This window comes from Lacerta agilis, chromosome 3, assembly GCF_009819535.1.
Source record: "Lacerta agilis isolate rLacAgi1 chromosome 3, rLacAgi1.pri, whole genome shotgun sequence".
Lineage (NCBI taxonomy): Eukaryota > Metazoa > Chordata > Lepidosauria > Squamata > Lacertidae > Lacerta > Lacerta agilis.
The window spans coordinates 21,969,276-21,990,321 of record NC_046314.1 but is presented as its reverse complement, the minus strand read 5'-3'; positions in this window follow the sequence as shown (position 1 = coordinate 21,990,321).

Genomic DNA, 21,046 nt, shown 5'->3' with positions numbered 1-21,046 from the left:
TCTTCTCAAGTGATGAGCGACTAGTTTATAAATATGCAAGCTGAGAAACACTGCACAACACATTGTAAATTAAATATTTTGTGTGAGTGATCACTTACATTTCTTTAGTGCTTAGCATCAATAGGACCACTTAAGGCAAGGATTGGTGACCTTTAGCCCTTCAGAAGTTGCTGTAGTACAACTCTGGTGGGGCAAATTTTAGGGGATGACAGTGGATTGGGTGTGATGTAAGAAAGCAATCTGATACAGTATCATGTTCTCAATCGAAGCACTGAAAGTACAGAGGGAATTCAAGAATGGGCTTGAGGGGGGAAATTCTAAGATATCGTTCAATTTTGGTGGATTAAAAAACTTGATTGGTCAAACCCAATTCCAGCTTGAACCAGAGGAATCTGTACAGTACAAATTAAAATGTTACTGGATTCAGCCAGCCAGCTGAAGGAACTGATCAACATAGCATGCAAAATAGCCAAAATTCAGCATTCTTGTAGGTGTCTTTTATCCTACATAAATTGTATTTAGCAGAGACTCAGATTATTGTGTGTTACGGCAGTTTTCCAGAAGTATCCTTGGGCACTGCAGACAAGGTTAGACTCATCTTAGTTATGCCTTTAGCTGGCCTGTTTTAGCTAACTAAGCTTCAGGTAGAAGGGAAAGAATTTATGGTGACATTTAATCCTTTGCTGAAGCAGAGAAATTAGTACTTGCTGGAACACTGTTTTCAGGAGGTTGAAGATTTGTAATAAGCACTTATACTCCCCCCCCCCACCCAGTATGCCGGGCAGCAGTTTTCTCTTTGTTTGGATGTGTGTGTGTTTTTTGAAAGAAAAGTATGTGGAAGTAGCAAGGACATTAATCATAAGACCTATTCCTTAATGATTTTTCAAAACACTGAACTGCGCAGGGGCTCTCCAATCAGCTGTAGGCTATGTGCACACAGCCACACTTCTTTGCCTTAACTCTTGCACCACAAGCACTTCCGACTCTTCAGAAAAACCAGACAGGTTGTTTGTTGACCAAGAGCACCTTCTAACACAGGGCTTATAAAATGCTCACACCAGGTCAGCTCCTCAGTCTGAACAACTCACCGCTTCTCAAACAGGCACACTGGCTTCCTTTGCCTTGTCTCGCTTCACCTTATTCGTCTCATACCCGCCAACATTTCTCCAGTGGAAATAGGGGTGTCCTATTCTGTAATAATAAAAATATAATTATTTATGCCCCAGCCATTCTGGGCGGCTTCCAACATATATAAAAACATAACAAAACGTAAACCATAAAAAACCTTCCCTATACAGGGCTGCCTTCAGTTGTCTTCAGATGTCCAGATTTTGGGGGGGGGGTATAAATGAGAAAAAGTATTATTATTATTATTATTATTATTATTATTATTATTATTATTATTATTAATTATTATTATTATTATTATCATCTTCCACTGCACTCAAGGGCAGCAGGCTAGCCTTGTGTTCAGAACTCTGTCCTCCAGCACCTTCTCAGTGCTCCAGGTTCCCCCTTCCCAGGACCTTCTGCCTGAGACAGTTGCCTTGCCCTTCATGCCTCTGGTCCACACGGGTCCCACTTTGGTCTGTGAGGCCATTTCTCACAAACCATGCTCACCTGTCCTACTTCTGACATCAGAGGTGGGGCAGGTATGTGCTGTAAGCCGCCCAGAGTGGCTGAGGAAACCCAGCCAGATGGGCGGGGTATAAATAATAATAAGATTAATAATAAGAAGGACGAGGAGGAAAGTTCGTGACATGGATGCTCTAGGGTGTGCATGCGTCTTAGAGAGCGAGAGAGAGTCAGTTTCTCTCTTTCCAAGAAGCTGTTCCTCCCCCTCTACAGCTGGAGAAAGCAGTTTTAATTCAAAGTGCTTCCTCCAAACAGATTGTCAAAGGGACTCCCTGTAACTGCTGATCATTGGTTACAGCAATCTCTTTCAAACAACTTTGTCAGGTGTCGGATGATGCCCACCTGTCAATGTTGGCCCATGGAAGGCTAGGAGAAGTAGGACTTCATCCCACAGGGCAGATCCAGTTCCCCATCTGTTCTCATGGTAGGACCGTTGAAGAGAGACTTGGCAGGACTAGCTTGCAGCAGTGGTATTCTATGGCCTCAAGTGGCTGCAGGAAAAAGATCGAGGTTGAGGGGGTTTAGCCAGGTCTAGTTTCTAGATATAAATCTCAGATTGCAGTCAAGTTTGGAAGCGCAGTTGTGCCAAGAGAGTGCCTGAACAAGCTAGATCTTTGACACAATTTCCATACATCGTTGAGCTATAATACATGTGCTAAAGCAGAGCAAGAGATGGCGGCATTCTGTTATCGTCTGGGCTTAATCCCATGTGCTGATCAGTGCCTGCTTATCAAAGGCAATGAAGCGACAGTAAATTACAGCAGCTGGAGGTTTCATCCATTTCCTCTCCTCACCCAGGAGCCTATTACACAGAGTTAGCTGCTCCTAATGGAGGCTGTTTCTTATTAGACTGATTTTCTGTCTGACTAGTGAGCTCTGTGTTGGGCAACTTTCCTGTTGCGCTCTTTTAGGCAGTCACAGCATGAAATGGGCCATAGATGGCTTGTCACAGGAGGTAGATAAGATGTCAACTAGTTATGCTGATGAGTCTGAGGTAGCCTCTGGCTCTGTTATGTTGGCAGACTGTTGAGAAGCTTCCTTGCCCCCCAAGCACCTGCTTCTTTTCTGCTGTCTCTGATTTGCACACTGCTGAGATGCTTAAAATAAGTCCTAAGCCATTCTCCCTTTGAGGACAATATACAGGTGCTGAGATACACACCCACCCATCAAAGGTACAATATGTCTTATAACTCAAATGTCCTTTTACATAAGCCAGGGGATACTAATCTTTTGGGACTAGTGGGCAGATTTGGGAGGACTGCCTCTCCCCATATGAACTAACCGGGTCCCTGCAATCACCATCAGAGGTCCTTCTTCTTGTGGCTCCTTCATGAGAGGTCTGGAAGATGGCAACATGTGAATGGGCCTTGTCTGTGGTGGCTCCCCAGTATTATTATTATTAATACTACTAAATTTATTATTTATACCCCGCCCACTCTGGGTGGCTCCCAGAAACATTAAAAACTTCCCTAAACATTTCTGCAATGCTCTCCTCAGAGAGGCTCACTTGATACATTTGTTACATATCTTTAGGCACCAGGCAAAAACATTCCTCCTCTCTCGGGCCTTTGACTAACTGAGCAATCTATGGCTTTTTAATGTAAGTGAGAGAGAGTGGTGGGGTTCTTGTTTTTGTTTGTTAGTTTGTTATGTCTTTTGTGTTTTAATATTCTAAACCGCCCTGTGATGCTCAGATGAAGGGTGGCATAGAAATTCAAATGATGATGATGATGATGATAAATAAATAAGGTTGAGAAAATAGTAAGGGTACCAGTCACAAAACGGCTGCCATGGGAGCATGGCATAATCCAAAATAGCTGCCATACTGAAAAGAGCAGAAAAAAGACAGAACCATATGAGGTCAAGTCATGTCTGGGGTTGGGGGGGGGGTCAGTCCCCTGTCAGTGGGGAAAAGGCACAGAGAAAAGCTCTACACCTCTTTGCAGAACAGAAGAGAGGGTGTGTGTCAATTCTTGGCATGCCATGAAATATGATGGATGTTTAAGGAAATGTGCTCATGGTGGGAGAGGCCAAGCTAATGCAAACAAGAGCTGAGCAGGAAGAACAGCCTCTTACATTTTGGATCTTAAAAGAGATTGAGACTTTTCATAGGTGCCATAAGAGGCACTAGCACCCGTGGGTGCTGTGTTGGCAGCCCATAATATAAATTATCCATGTGTGATGTAGGGGGGAGGAAAAAATCCAGGGCCAGCCCTATCATTAGGTAAAATGAGGTGATTGCCTCAGGAAGCTGATGCTGAGGACCAGCAATGAGGTGTAGGAGAACAGAGCTGTGTATACAAAATAGGGCTCTTGCATCTCGTAAGTTAGTCTGCTGTCCTCAGGAGAAACCATTTTCTCATCTCCAATGTCAAAGTAATATTCAACTACCAGCCTGGTTGGCTTCTGAAATAGGGGCGGGGGGCTGGGAGCATGAGGCATCATCTTGTCCTTTGCCTCCGGCAGAAAAATGTTTCGAGTCTCCCCTGACAGGACATATTGCTGAGGGAATCGTACCCTAAATAACAGTAACCTATGATTGTCCTTTAAGGAAACTTTGGGGGAGAAAATAAGGCACATTCTTTCCAAAGCACCCGAGTATGGCATTGAAGCCTCTAGGTGGCACCAAAAGAACAAAATAAAAATAAGGAGGTTTTAAAAAAATAATCTTCCCACTCTTTTAATATCAGTCGTTTTGATGCAGACACATTACTTAGGGAATAGAAGATTATTAAAGGCATTATACTTCTGCCAGGGACAAGGACAGGTCCAGCAAATTATAGTTTCTAGGAAACGGGTGATTATTATTATTTTTTAAAAAATGCAATAATCCAGCCAGTTCGCATCTTTTCATTTTACGTGTTTGGTGAAATCCAAATGCAGCCTGTGAGATATTACTGGTCTCTTGTGACACTGAGATTTGTGTTGAAGACCACGTATATATATAGCATGCAACATGCCCATTGCTAGTGGTCATTATTAGCAGAAAGGGAGATTTCTGTTGATGGCTCTTGCAGATCTTGCTGCTTCATATATTTTACTTCAGGACTCCACAGTTAAGGAACTGCAGATCCCAGAATCTGAGATGTAACTAATTCAGTTGCAAGGTCTGGTGCTGTCAAGATTCATACACTTTACAACCATTGAGACCATGGTGATTGGTCAGGGCTATGAAGACAATTCTGAGCACAGCCTTTTTTGTAGTTACGGAAGGAAGAGGCTTTCAGCCTGGATGGAAGCTATGGTAACTATTCCTCCAAATTCTGAATGACTGCAGGCCATTCCCTGCCCGGTTTCTGACATGCCATGTATCCCCTCTATGCAATCCCTTGTGCATGTAGCAGAAATTAAAATGCATAAGGTTTTGCCGAGTCATGGAATGTAAGAGTTTAAGTCTCAATGACACTTCCCTTGAATGCTTTGGGAGATAGGCTTCTTGAGGGATTAATTATCGCCCAATATAAAATGAATGTTATTACTGTATTTCTAGGATGAGCTGTCAACATGTGGTTCCCATTTCATCTTAGATCTAAAGTATCTTTGCAATGGAATCATAACTGCTTAGCTCATTGTAAGCCTTCCGCGATAAGGAGGTGAAACGGTCATGACGTCGCCCTTCTTAGCAGCCGGCAAGTTTCAGAACGTTTTGCGAAATTGGTTAACTGTGTCAGTAGCTAGAACATGTGGCTGAAATTCCACATGCCCACTCAGCATGGAGGGTGAACTGTTCTCCACCAATGCCCAAAGTGGAATTATGAAAGGAAGTGGGCTGCTTTCAAAGTGAGAGTAAAGCATGGGAAATTGAGACATGACAACCATGTATGGGTTAAATTAGGCCACAGCTTTATTGAATTTCAGGTGTAGGAACCTTGACTTAGGCCTTGGAAGCTATCCCATAGCTGTCAACTTTTCCCTTTTCCTGCGAGGAATCCTATTCGGAATAAGGGAATTTCCCTTAAAAAAGGGAAAAGTTGACAGCTATGAGCTATCCCTCTCAACCTAAAAGGGGCTGAGGATGCGCAGGGCAGTCAGGTGTAGTGGGAGGGGACTGGAAAGCGTGAACTTACACAGCATGCCCTCCCACCTCACCAAAGCTGGGAGTTTGACCTATTTGCCACCACTCTAGGGCCAGTGACTCCCGCAATCAGCCCTTTAATGGGCCCCTGCAAACGCCGCCACGTGGGGGTGCATGAGGATGTTACTCCCCCAACTCGAAGATAGACCAACGCCCCAAACCACCAAAGTTGTGATGAACTGCTATGGGGAAGGCAAAACCTGTCAATGCAGGGGAAATTCCTTCCTGGTTCTGAAAACAGCAACCATCTTATGACCATAGCAGCACCTGCTATAGTTAGCCTGCAAAGGAAAACCATGTTATATTTCTTGGGAGGGTTGTGTGGGTGCATCCAGCAGGAATAAAAACCAAGTGAGTCTGGGCCGAAGGGCTTCGGCCTTTTTCCTGGCCCCACCCCCAGCTGGCAGCCCATTGTCCTGCCGAGATGGGGGCAGGGCGACGGCCGCCCTGTAGCAAGGTGGGTGTCACCTGGCCAGGTGATCCCGCATGGTGTCACAAACCCCACCCATCTCTTGGGAGGGGGTGCTTAGGTTAGGCTCAAATTATGGTGCAGGATTCGCCTACCCAATTTTGAGTGATTTTAGCCTTCCCACTGCAACCCCCTAAGACACGGTCCACACTGTTTGGTAGGTCTCTCTGAGCCTCTGAAGAGGCATTTCTGGAGGGGGTTGCACCCGGGCTAAGGAAAGGGAAAGGTCCATGCATGTGCTGCCTTCTGCTCATGCATTGTTGGATGCAAGACTTTGTGGTCCTTCTTACGATTCCATTTCCTGTGATACCATTTTCGCCAATTGTTTCCAGTGCCACATTTTGTGTTCCAGTTGCTGTATGTCAGAATGCAGAGACACAGAGCCCTGTCTGATCAGTCAACTTTCCCACAAAGGAGATGCAGAAAAGCATGTATCTGAATCATCCCAATTTATGGCACTCTCAACGTAACTACAATTGTATCTACAGAACACTTTAGCCTGGGTGACAACGATAAGTGGCTTGCCCAGTGGGGAAGAGCTGCATGTGTCACCTCTCAGCTTGGCTGTCACCTACTGGGAGGGGTGAGGTCAGGGCTGTGTGGACCCCTCAAGTTAAGTGGAAGCTGTTGCTGCGGCTCCGCCTCACTGGGTTGCTCAGTTCTGGTGGCATCTATATTCTGGAGTTGTAAAAACACAGGCCCTTGGTTTATTAACAAATGGAAGTTCATTAGCAGAACATACTTTTTTTTGTCTGAAAATAACACAGCACCCCCAAGTTATTATTAAATAGCCTGTAATTACAAATATGCCAGAAACACAAAGAAAATAAATCCTAATAACAAACCATTCACTTAGACCCATATCTGTTTTCTGGTCACAAAAACATCTTATCTGCACAAGGAACCCTCTTGATTATATTCGCCGAACCGTTTACTTGCTACAAGACACCAGACAATACAGTAATGTGATGTACAGCTTTAATGACATGCTTTTATCTTGAGGACGAAAACTCATAAATAAGCCCTCTTTATCTAGACAAATGTGCTGCCCTTCCTATTCTTCCAGCGTTTGTTGGTGTGACTGCAAAACAAATTACTTGGTGCTAATTAGCATAATTATCAACTTTTTGTGTCAGACATCTTGAATTCAAAAACATCTGATTGAAGCTGCTTCTTTTCACATTGATAGAAATGAACATCCTTCCATCTTGCGGAAACCAGGATAACCATAGCTGGAGCTCCTCCTTTTGCAAAGCAGCCACCTGGCCAACAGATACATGCAGCCATTATATAGAGCAGGGACAGCCAACATGGTGCCCTTCAGATGTTGGAATTCAACAACTGCCCTAGTAGACAGGATGGCTACATGGTCTGGAATGATGGGACTTGTTATCCAACCATCTCTGGAGGCAACCTCATTGATCATCCCTGATTCAAAGCATACTCATTGAGGCAGGGAACGGGAACCTGTGGCCCTCCAGATATGGTCCTCCACAGGATTACAACTTGCACCAGTTTGAGCTAGAATGGTCAATCGCCAGAGATGATGGCAGCTGGAATCCCTGATATTTGGATGGATAGGCCGCTACACATTGTTCAATTGTGACCCTCTGCATTCCCAACAGTAAAAATGAAAGCAAGTAACACCAACAGAAGCAACAGTTGATGTAGCAACATTGATAGGCATTCCCAAAGACTTCCTGGCAAATCTCCTACCACCCACTAATCATGACATTGCTCACCTGTGATGCCTGAAGGTGGCAACAACCATTACAGGTCAATGTCAGGGATTCCACAATGGTGTCACCCATCACACATGCCCTCCAATGCACAGGTATGCACCCAGGAATAGCCAACAATGTATCTATTGTCACAAGACTCTGTGCCCCCCAAATTAGAGGTTAGCAACTGGCACCTGATTGGGAACTTCAGACCATCAAAAAATGTCCACCAATCAACCAGATAAAAGAAGGAGATTTGATGAGTAGTGCTTATTTTCCCAGAACCCTTGCAGGTACTCTACCTCAGTAGGGACGCAGGTAGCGCTGTGGTCTAAACCACTGAGCCTCTTGGGCTTGCCGATCGGAAGGTTGGCTGTTTGAATTTGTGTGACGGGGTGAACTACTGTTGCTCTGTCCCAGCTTCTGCCAACCTACCAGTTCAAAAGCATAAATAGGTACCGCTGTGACAGAAAGGTAAATGGTGTTTCCTTGTGCTCTGGTTTCCGTCATGGTGTTCTATTGCACCAGAAGTGGTTTAGTCATGCTAGCCACATAACCTGGAAAGCTGTCTGTGGACAAACGCCAGCTCCCTCAGCCTAAACCGAGATGAGCACTGCACTCCATAGTCACCTTTGACTTGGCTTAACTGTCCAGGTTAACTACCTATCCTACCTCAGGACCAAGAAGTATCCCTGGAACTAGGACCAGGCATCCCACACAGGTAAGCAATGGAAGGTGTATTTCTGGTAAGAGGGAGTTAATGCTGGAAAGTGGGACTGCTGAAGACCCTCCAGGCCTCTCCCATAAACACCCCACAATCTGCAGGAGTGCCCATACACAAATGGCCATTTGCAGCAGAGCCTGCCAAATGGAATATCACAATGCAAGTAAGTCTCTTCCTGACAGCTAAAGCTGATCAATTGTATGTGGGATGGGGCATAGGCTAGATTTTGTGATGATGTCATAGCATCCCCACTGCTGACAAGTGTTGATTAGTGCCTTCCTTGCTTGGCTAATGACATGGTGATTGGTGGATGGAATTGTTAGAAACTTGTGCGTGTGTGTGATACATTAGTTCTGTTTTCTCATTGTATTGCTTCGCTTTCAGTTTTGTTGCTGGGAATACACAGGATTGTGAACACATTACCCAGTCTGTCAAGATTGCTCCATCAGCTTGCCCCATTTGCTAATGTTACTATCTCAGAACTGCCAGCTAAATTTTAGTGCTGTACTGAAAGTTCTGATTGGAGCTTTTCTAGCAACATTGAAGAGGGATGAAAAGGGAGTTCTAGAATTTGCTGTGGACTGTGATGTTACTAAGAGTGAAATTATTGTGTTAGCTATGTAGCTATGCCATTAAGAGCAGGGACTTAAAAAACAAACAAACACAGATTGAGATGCTGGCTCCCTTGATCTGGAACAGCACCCTAGGGTGGGGAAGACCGTAAGGAGGGCGTTAGTGCTTTACCTTTCAGTGTGCTTTCACTTTGCAGTTTTTCTCCATTCTATGTAAGTTCTTTTGTGGGGGAAAATCTGAGTCAGAACCATGGGGAAAGCAAAAGGTTTAAAGGTATCCTAGCCCCACATTAGGTGCCTTGTGCTGGCATTGTTTTCTGCAGTCAACCTCTCTGCACCTAAAGCCCTAGCTACAAAGCTGACATAATGTATAGTTTCCCTGTTAGTAGGCAGACAGTCTGACTGAGAGGCCAAGTCCTGTTACTATCTTCTGCCTGTGGAACTGATGGCACATAGTCCCTCTCTGCAAGTTATCTGCTTGCATCCATTCCTCTGAGAGATCTTGCTTGCAACACAGTGTAAATAACCTACATGTCAGGGTAAGAAGAATATTGGCCAGCAGCTTCCCCCCCACCCCCGCCATTTCTTTGAATTTTATTTCTGTTTTAGATTCCACTTTGTCTGGTTAAGCACATGAGCTAATTTTGTTTTAATTGCAAAGCCCAGATCCAAGAAAGCCCCTTTAGCAGTATCAAAGGACTATTCATCTGGGAGAAATGTTTTAACAGAAAACCAGCGTTATTACAGAAATTATCCTTCAGCACAACAACATCCTCCCTTCAGTCGTCTCAGTGTGATCACATTATCACATGCAGAAGCTGACTGCCTGCTCAGGCGTCTGCTTTCTGATGATAAGTATTATCTATTGTATTGCAGAGTTTTTTTTTTCTGTCAGAGTGGTGTATGTTTTTGCTGCTTTCCAAATATATTTCAAGATCTTAACTTTGGCCTTTTATCGTCTGAAGATAATTGCTACAACAAACTTTACTGAAATTAATCTAGTGAAAGAACCGTAAGCAACATCTGCAGCCGGGGACACCAGTGTGGAGAAGATCTGCAGCGAACTGGAAGAAAATAGGGCAATCCTAGCAGGAAACTTTTCCTTGTCATCCGGGCAAATAAAAGCTGTGCTGTTTAAGGCAGAAATGTAAACCTCTTAGGGCCTGGCAGAACTACAACTCATCAGAATAATATCCAGCCTGTAAAAGTTTATGCCAATGTCTCCTTAAAACTTGATAATTTGACAGCAGACATTTTTTACATAGGTTATGTGCACACAACATTTCCCCCTAGAATCAATGGAGACTGAATGTTTGCTTTTTTTCACATAGCCCCCACACAACTGAAAACTAATGCATTTTCTCTCTCTCCTGAAAATGACTTCTTGAGAAACTAGTTTCATTAAAACGTAAGAATGTAAAAGGAGTCTGCTGGATTAGGCCAAGTATCTTGTTCTCACAATGACCAACCAGCTGCCCAAAGAAAACCCACAAGAAATATCCATGCAGAAGAACACGATCCCCCCCTGTTGTTTCCAGCAGTTGCAATTCAGAAGAATTACTGCCTCCAATGGTCGAGGCACAGCATAGTCCCCATGGAAAGCATCCATCGATAGCCTTCTCCTCCATAAATTTGTCTGTTATTCTTTTAATGCCACCCAGGTTGATGTTCATCACTGTCTTTGGTGGGAGCGAGTTTCATAGTTTTAGGATGCATGAAAAAAATTGCATTTAAACTTTATGCATGGTGAGACCTTGAATAAAAGTGTGTGTGTGTGTGTGAAACAATACCCTCTTGTAAAACAGTAGCATGGAGGCATCTCAAAAGATAGGGGGCTGTTAAAGCCCTAAGCAAGACTCCTGGAAAAGTCTGGAGGAAAGCTAATATGTTCTCCAACTCAATCCCTCACTCTCACCTCTTTTTTGCAGTGATAAGGTTGGAACATCTCCATGGTGAATGTTATGGCCTTCCTCTTGATCTCAAACCATCATACTGAACAAATTCTGACAAAGGACCCAAACAGCATGCGTTGCAAAATGGTGGTAGTGATGTACTCTCTAGACAAATAAGCTGGCATGTTCTAGAAAAGGCTGCAGGATGAGTGCGCTTATTCCAGTGGCACAGTCTAAGGAGACTTGTTATCTGCAAATAGTGTCCCAGCCATCTTTGGCTGACTCCATATGATGAGATGAAGAAAAATCAGTTCTGCACTGCCTATTTATTCCATAGGTTTTGAGTGGAATTATATACTTCGTTTTTTTTTCAAAACAACAACATCTTTTTAGTGAGTACCTGATGACATGTCTTTGCTTTCCCTATCATTCCTCCACCTCTGCATTCAGTTTGCGTTACTGAAAGCAATTTGGGCATGTTGCAATTGTTTCAAGGCAGGCTAATATTCAGTTTCCTTCTCAATGTTATTGAGACATCAATTTTCCCCATCTGCTTACGGATCTGTTAAGTTACCCATTTTGTATGGTTGCTGTAATGCTGACAGTTTAAATTGGCTTCACTTGATATGACAAAAAAAGACCTCTGAATGTTCATTGCAGGCTTCCCATGTTCTGAAATAGGCAGACCGCATTGGCTGAGCCCATGTGATTTGCACTCATATTGCAGATTTATTTCCCTCAGAGGCTCGTCTAATTGATAGTGACTTCATTCTGGTACAAAATACAGTACAGCCAGGATTGCATTTCCCCAATATCCTGTATTCTAACTTAACTGGCTTATCCGGGTACATGGGAACAGTTTCCCACCCATGTCCCAAGTCCATACATAGTTCATATAACAAGTAGTCATTATGAAGAAATGGGGAAAAATTGGTGAGAGTAACTATTTTCTGCTGTTTTAGTGTAACAATCAAGGCAGGACTTGCAGATCTCACTCGCTTTGAGAACTAAGAACTTCAAATTATGGTGACAGCATAACTGCGATCCACTTTGGATGTTTTGTTGCGGGAGGAAAAAACAAATTGCAAATCACTGGTTCTTACTCTTTCCATCTTTGTCCTGTAGCATTTGAACCTCAAAACCATCCCCTTTCTTGTGGTTTCAACACTATTTCTTTTGGCATCTCTTGGTGGTTCTGAGTCAAAATAAAAACACACAGAGGTGTTCTTGCAAGTGTTGTTACTCGCTTCATGTACTGATCCAATTTAAAAATAAATAAAAGTAAGATTGTTGTTAATTAGCAGAAACCATCTGCTTATTTCTGATGATGGAAATATTCTCCATATCAGCCTGATACCAAATATGCTACAGCTGTTCCTCTGTAGGCTTCCCTGTGATTTTCTATACACTTATTTCAATGACCCAAGTCAAGTATGGGAGATGGGAGATATGGGTGGACTATGGGAAAGCTGAGAGTGAGTTTCCTAGGTTTTCAGCATGTGTTCAGGAGTTCTAGGTTTTCAGCATGTGTTCAGGAGTTGAAACAGGCACATCTAAAAATAGATTGCCCCCCCCTGTACAACAAACAAAAATATCCCCCCCCCAAAAGGTAGCTGGAAAAAGATGCAGATTTAACTGTGATCTACTTTAGCTCCTGCTTTTCTTTCACATGCATTATCTCAGATGCACATCTTTGTATATCTCTGCCTATATCACAATGCTCATTTTTGTCCCACTGAACTGATTGAGATGAACTATTTGTAGGAACATAAAGATGAGCATCACCACCCAGAAATACCTGTTGCTCTAGGTGACCAGTTGTTTGTGATCATAGTTGGAATGTGGCCAATATTTCCATGGTTCCTTTATGAAAAAGTTTGGGAGCAGCTCTTTTTTTGCTAAGAAAATCCCCCTTCTGTTTGAACATTCGGCTTCCCAAGGAAAGCTGGTCTTTACTGTTCATGATTATTGATATTTTGACTCAGCAAAGGAAAGACATCAAGCAGAGAAATTACAATGGATGGTTTGTGCTCACTTGAACTATTATAAAAGAATTAATGAAAGGTGTAGAGTCACAAATTGTTTCTCTGGTTCAAACCAAACAACTTATTGAAGTGCACTATTTATTTGGCAATATAGAGATAATGAAAAATTGAAGAGCTGAACTTTGTAAATTACAACCCTTTTGCAGAATGTTCGCCTTTGTGCAAGTGGCTACACTATATTAAGGCATTTTCTCAAATGGAAATGCTATTAAAATTGAGCCGTACATTTTTTTACCACTTTGAGAGAAACAGGAAGTTTTTTTGTTTGTTTTTTTACAAAAGGCAAAGTGACCAATTAAGACTAAGTCCAATTAATACTTGAGTCATACTCAAGATGATTTATTCTGTAGAACTTGGCTTTAGACATGTGGCATTCATAAAGAGATTTTGTACAGCAGGGATGTAGAATCTATGGTCATGGGAACTAGCCTGAATTAGCCGAATTTAGGCTAAACGAATTAATGCTTAAGCCAAGAAAGAACTTAGCATTTGAAGTTGAGAGTGTGCAAATATATCAAATCTTTGTGAAAAGAACATTGTGAAGAAGAAGACTAGATGTTCTAGTTTAGAGATGTAACATGTAAATTTGTATGTATCAATATACAGTAAATCCAAAATTTACTGAAGAAGCCCAAAATTGTCCGTGGGCGAAACAGGGGACAAACGCCGGCACCCTGTCTATTGTGCGTCACATCGTCAATATTCCCTCTGATTGGACTTACTTTCATCTATTAACATCTGTACATATCATCAGACTGGATCTATTTTCGTCAATATCTACAGGAGCCTGGCTAAAAACATTTAAAGACTGAAATTGTCCTGTTGTACCAATTTGAATGAGTTTTCTGTTTGTGGCTTCTTTGTTTGACTTTTTGACTTTTTGCATTGCTTTCCTGTTGATTGGAATACCAATATAGAATTCTATACGTGGAATGGTTTAGTAGATTTGTGTGCGCCGTTTCTGTGCTGCTGATTGTATACTGATTTACCAAGAGTATTGGCAGCATAGGCTTATTTTTTCATCGTATTCTCACCAGGCAAGTAAGTTTTTGTTTTTCCAGGTATTTGGTCAACACCCATGATTGGATCCCCTCACCCCATGATAATGTTTTTAATAATTTTGTTTATTTTTAAAATGGTATTTCATTCTCAATGCAGATTACCTCAGGATGTTATTTTTGTGGTTGGTGACACATAAATTCAATAACCTAACCTCAGTGCCATTAAAAACTTTGCTGGTTCCATTGTAAAGATTAACCTGATTTAATCTTAGCAATTGTCACAACTTTGTAAGGTTTGGTGGTTAGGCATTGGTTTTGGGAAATGTGGGGAAGGGAGGTCCAACCATCACCTGCCCTTCCCATTAATAGGGTATTCCATTAAAGGAATCCGGGGGTCTGGATCTCGTCTGAAGCCCAGATAGGGGCTAGGGCCATGCCAGGACGCCTAGGAACCCCAGGGATGAGCGCCAGTCAATTCACATTGATGGAGATCCCCCTGCTGGTTGTTTACCTTTCCAGGCTTCCTACACGGTGGGGTAGGAGCCAGTTATAGTTTGATACCAATGCCTAAGCCAATACCAGTCACACTTGTGTATTATCAATAAAGTTGTGGGCAAAATTTGCCCATTAACCTTTAAACTAAATTCTGTGTCCGCTGTGTCATTATTTCCATTGGGGATGGGCTCGATGCACAAGTTTGTTTATTTTTAAAATTGTATTTCATTCTCAATGCAGATTACTGCAGGATGTTATTTTTGTGGTTGGTGACACGTAAATTCAATGAACCTAACCCCACTGCCATTAAAAACTTTGCTGGTTCCATTGTAAAGATTAACCTGATTTAATAGACACAAAGAATGCTTTCTGGACAGTTGGAAGTCCTATTTGATAGTGGCAATATAAAAATCTTGTTAAGAATAAATCCGCCATCTGTAATACTTCAGTTACAGCAGGAACTTTGATTATCTAAACATTTCATTGAATGAACCAGGCAACATTAGACTCTGGCCAAAATTAGAAGTGTTTCAGTTCCCAGGAAATAGGAATAATGTCTCATTTTTACTACAGCCATAGATAATAGCGAAGTACCTACACTTAACAGCACGTTAATGTCTAAAGGGTAAAGATAAAATTATTTTCTGCTTAAGGAAAAAGTCCTGCGATACAGCTGAGAACTCAGCATGAAAGTGGGGGAAATAAGCCAAGAATTCCCTCCGTCCCCACAACTGTAGAGTTATGATTATGACGCTAATGACACTTTCAAAATGTATTGAAGGTTTAATGAAATTTACTACAACGTCATACCACCCTTTTCTTTTTGAAAGGGTAACTTTAACAATAAGTAATTCTTCACTCTGCACAAAACACACAAACCAAAGCTACAAAAGGAGAATGGGAAACTCTTTGCAGGTGTCGAGCATGAACACCACAGCATCTTGTTACTTAGGAAGAAGAAGAAGAAGAAGAAGAAGAAGAGTTTGGATTTGATATCCCGCTTTATCACTACCCAAAGGAGTCTCAAAGCGGCTCACATTCTCCTTTCCCTTCCTCCCCCACAACAAACACTCTGTGAGGTGAGTGGGGCTGAGAGACTTCAAAGAAGTGTGACTAGCCCAAGGTCACCCAGCAGCTGCACGTGGAGGAGCGGGGAATTGAACCCGGTTCACCAGATTACAAATCCACTGCTCTTAACCACTACACCACACTGGCTCTCTTAGGAGAAGCGCATTATATTAAATAATAGAATCTGTTCCCTTCCATCAACCTCCTGGCCATTCTCAGACAAAGCTATTTCCTCTGCCTTTTGGTCTGCCACAGTCAAAACAAAATAAAAAATATTTCCCCCCCTTCCAGTAGCACCTTAGAGACCAACCAAGTTTGTTCTTGGTATGAGCTTTCGTGTGCATGCACACTTCTTCAGATACACTGGAACAGAAGTCACCAGACCCTTAAATATAGTGAGAGAGTGGGGAGGGGTATTACTCAGAAGTGCGTGGGAATGGGTGATTATAGATCTGAGTTGGCTTTGTATAGGCTGAAGTGGAATTCATAGCTGGTTTTTAATTTGAGTTTATGCCTCTCTGTCAGCAATACAAAGGGTCCATTAGGTCCTGCAGCTAATTGATAGAGTTGAAATGAACAGTGGCTCCATTCTGGTGCCTGCATGGTGGTGTGGGCAGATGAGGGAGCCTTGTCCAACCTCTTGGTGGTGGAGCTGTGTCCATTAACTTTAGAACGGCAGATCATTGTCTATTACAGAAATTAATTGCAGGTGTGGACTTCTGCCTGGGCTAACGGATCAATCTAAAAATAAACCTGGAGCTGCAAACCAGTCCCTTAATTATTTTGATTTGTTTCCACTTCAGCAGCGCTTGGCAGATTCGTTTAGTTCTAGCCAAGCCCACAGCAGTCGCGTTTATTTTATTTTTTAAGTATGGTAACTGGTTTGAAGCATTTAAATCTAATTTGCCACAGAAATATGCTTATTTCTGGGACACGAGCACTGTGTATTTAAGATTAAAGTGGCATGTAAATAGCCATATTAAGAGCTCTGGCATAGAGGACTGGTGTGATGGATGGCACTAAGACTAAGTCTGTGGAGCAGAATCTTTGTCATGTCATTATAAATCCAGAGAATTACAATGAGGGAGAGTAAATGGGATGTGTATTGCTTCATTGGAAAAGCATGATTTGGGATGCTTTGAGCATTGGACTGTTGTGGGCAAACTTTCCCCCAAAGAACCCAGCCTTATATGCATTTCTGGGGACTTCTTTCTAGCCTGGCTTGCCTTGTGCACATTGGCGAATGATCCATGAGAGTCATCAGTCATTAAGTGTAAATCACAGCATTGTGCAGTGGCATCAAAACTATGGCATTCGTTCTTTCAAAAACAATCCATTTGCAGCATGCACTCAAGGCTGCTATGACAAATGCAAAGGGGCATGCTTGGAATGGTTATGTGAACCAGCCTTTAAGCCAATAGGTTCACCATCCTGGTATGGTGTCCAAACAGGACAGGGGTTATCTTCGTCCTCCCTCTTATACACCTAGAAAACCAGATGCTTCTCAGTAATTCAACCTCTGTTTCTGGGAGCAGATTACCGGTACCCCCTGCCCATGGAATGGTTTTGCCCTTTCTGATTAAACAACCGAATTGGCTGACTTAACAGTACAATCCTAAACACGTCTACTCAAAATTCGGAGCTAAATTTAGCAGGAACTATCAAATATGTCAATTTCAGTTTCTCCTTTTTAACTGTATGCATTGTTTATTTTGTTTATGATTTGCTGCTGGATTTCAATTTACTGACGTAATTACAAAAAAAAAATGAAAAGATTTCTCATTTTTCAGTCTTCAGTTTTCTGCATTTCCACATCAGTTTGCGTTTTTTAAATAAAAATAAAATCATCATCACGGAAACCAGCATTTTAATGCATTTTTATCCTAATATGCACTTTTTCTTTGAAACTTTTTGCCTAACGTGCATATTTTTGGTAGAACCATTTCCCTTAATATAATGCAATTTTTAATATTATTTCCACCAATATATGATTTGTTTTAAATGCTTATTTTATTGTAGTATATGCACTTTAATTGGCCATGCAGTTGTGGAATAAGATGAGATGACCTCTTGTGGATCTGTCATTGGTTAAGTAACAGGAAGCAAAGAGTAGGAATAAATGGGCAGTTCTCTGAATGGAGGGATGTGGAAAGGAGTGGGGCCTGTGGTTTATAACTTGTTCATAAATGGTGGGCCCAATACATTTTGGCATCTGAGGCGAACCACAAAATAGCGTCTCCCTCCCCACCAGGGAAGAAGAGGTGAGTGAAGTTCTACATCAGGAACAAGCGTTGGGGAATAAATATCTATATTGGGAACTTATTTCAACTGTGCTCAGCACTGTTCCATTTTATAGTTAGTGTTTGATCAAAGTTCTACAGTGCGTGTGCGTTTCTTCTTGTGCTATAGCCCCACGAAACATGATACTTGCTATTAATTACAGAAAGAGTCAAATGCGTTTTCTGCTTATGATAAAATGCTCAGCTAAGAACGCAAGCTTGGCTTTAAGTACAGCAATTTTTACTTCCCTTCCGAAGATGACCAGATGCTTTTTTGCTTTAATGGCACATTCATTATTTGCTAGTGCCATATTCTCGAGTTGTCTAGCTGTTTTATTGCAAGTGTTTCCTCTTCTACAGCTGTCAATAAGTTTTAAAAGTTATTTTTTATTTCCATAGACTTTTTACATCTTTGGGTGCAGCATATTTATGAAAATATGTCTTATTTGGTTGAACAGCAGGATCATTCCCTTTGCCATTTGATGACTTGCATTCCTGGTGCAATTGTTTCAGTTGCCCCAACATGTCTAGATTGTAACCATTTTTTTAAGTGAATAGTGAATAAATATCAGTGGTTTTGTTGTTTATAAATTCCAGTAACACTGAAAATGAAATCAAAGGATCCTAGAAACCAAACACTGCAAACCCAGAAGTAAGTGTTCTGGTTTGCAAACGTTTTTGGGAAGACAAACATGCTCCGTTTTGAGTGTTACGCTTCCAATTTGAGTGTTATGCTGACAATGAGTGCCACACTTCTGTTTTGAGTGCCACACTTCCGTTGTGAGTGTTATGCTGAGGTCTGTCTGTTTTTGATACTTATTTCGTGTTTTTGTTTTTGTGGTGCTTTTGTTTTTGTGACTGTGTGGAACCCAGTTCAGCTACTGATTGATTGTGTGTGTGTGTTATTGCAGTACATTGTTTATTGCTTTCATTTTATGGATCAATTGTCTCTTTAGATAGTAAAATTCATGTTAAATTGCTGTTTTAGGGATTGTTTTTAAAGATCTGGAACGGATTAATCCATTTTGCATTACTTTCTATGGGAAAGCGTGCCTTGGTTTTGGAATGCTTTGGTTTTGGAAGGGACTTCTGGAATGAATTAAGTTTGAGAACCAAGGTACCACTGTAGTTCAATGTGTAGCATCAACAAAGTAAATCCCTTGTTTAATGGCCTGCCCCATGAAGCCAAATGTAGTCATTGCCTCAAGCAGCAGATCTGGGCCCAAGGAGCACACTGCTCACTGCCACATCCTCCCACGCCTGCATGCCACACTGCTTTCTGCCACTACACCATGGCTCCATCACCACTGCCTCCTTTGCCATGGACATGCCCCACTGTGGGCACAGCCACCCTTCACAGTGGCAGTATTGGGGGATATGCCCATGGCAGTGGTGTGCTCACAACAGCAGAAGTGGCAGGGGTATGGTGGTGGAGGTGGAGGTGGAGGCGGCGGCAGCAGCAGCAGCAAAATGTCCTAGGCTGGCCTTGATCTCCCCCTTCTTGAACTGCTGATAACTCTTCTTACTGTGCTCACAACCACTTAGGTGGAAACTTTAGCGGATTATGTCACTCAGAAAACAAAAACTAAATGTGCTAGTTTTTGAGATAACTCAAGATTCTTGTTTTTGATGCAAACAACTTAACAGAGATGGTCAGTGGAATCCCATCTTCAACAACTTTAAATATCTAATGAGAGAGAAATAAGGATTTAGTCGGCCATCTAATAGCAATAGGGTAAGGCATGTGGAGCCAGTAAGGTAGTCCTTAGCAAAAGTAATGCCCCCCCACTCCCACATTCTATGATAAATAGTTTTGAAACACTGGGTGTTTTTTTTTTAAAAAAAAAAATTCAGCAGTGTTTCCCTTCCTCTGCTGCATATGATGAATGTGTTCATTTTGTGGTAACTTGCAGAACTGAACTTGAGCGATCAGTGGGCTAGATTCAAACTGTCCATTAACGAGACTTATATCTGACAGCTTTTAATACTGAGGGGTAAAATGCTTCAGTGTTTAAATCAGCCAGGAAAAAAGCACACGTTTTTAGAAAGATAGGATATAAAAGAAGCAATTTGTAAAGTGTTTAATTAGCCCATTACTCTAGTACATTATTTTCCACTGAGCTTGAATGTCACTTTCTTCCTTATCCCAAGAAACCCATAATTTTGATTATGGGCAGAGTGGCAACCCCATGTGAAACCTACCAAATACTAAAGAGTACAAGAAAGGTAGTTGGTGGGTGGTGATTTACAGTGTTCAAAAGCATTCTGCTTCAAGAGAGTATTGATGTTTATCAAGAGACAGCAAGTTCCATCAAAAAGCCTGCAATTTTTAATATGTATTTTTTATTTTTGCAGGAAAAAATATCTCTATCCTCACTTTACACTACTTTGATGCTAATGTAGAACTGTGGGTCTTTAAAGTCAAAATTCCCAGTTATTCTATGGAAGATCTTATGGTCAGTCACTGAAAGAAATTTCAACCTTGAATTAGAAGATGCAGTTATGGAACTACCAACTTACCATGAGTCTCAGCTTCTATACCAAAAGTGAAGGAAGATAGCATTTGTTTTCTTAAATGTCAGATGTTACATCCGCATTGATATCTTAAAAACAACAACAACCCTGTCAGCTCTTACTTCAGTTTTTCAATGCCTTTTCAAAAAAACAAACACAGGTTGTAACACACATTCTTGTGGCATTCCATACTCACTTCCCTATTTAGAAAATAGAAGGCAGGCATAAGTGGTCTATTATTTAACCAACTGCTTATTTGTTTCCATGCCATAACTATTTCAATTTTTGACACCATTACAATTGTGTTAAAAGCTTCTTGAAATTTCAAGCATTTGGGGCTGATATTTCCCTCTGTTTTCTCTCTCTACACCTTTAGTAACAATAGATGAGTTGAATTACTTTTTGCTTCCTTTCACAAAACACAAAATGTGTGTTGACTATTCCTTAACATCCTTACATATCTGAAGCAATGCCATCTCACAAGGCTGACTCTATGTTGGAGGGGGCCCTTGTCAAAATGTCTTCCGAATGGGCCATTCCTACATTGGTGTGCCTC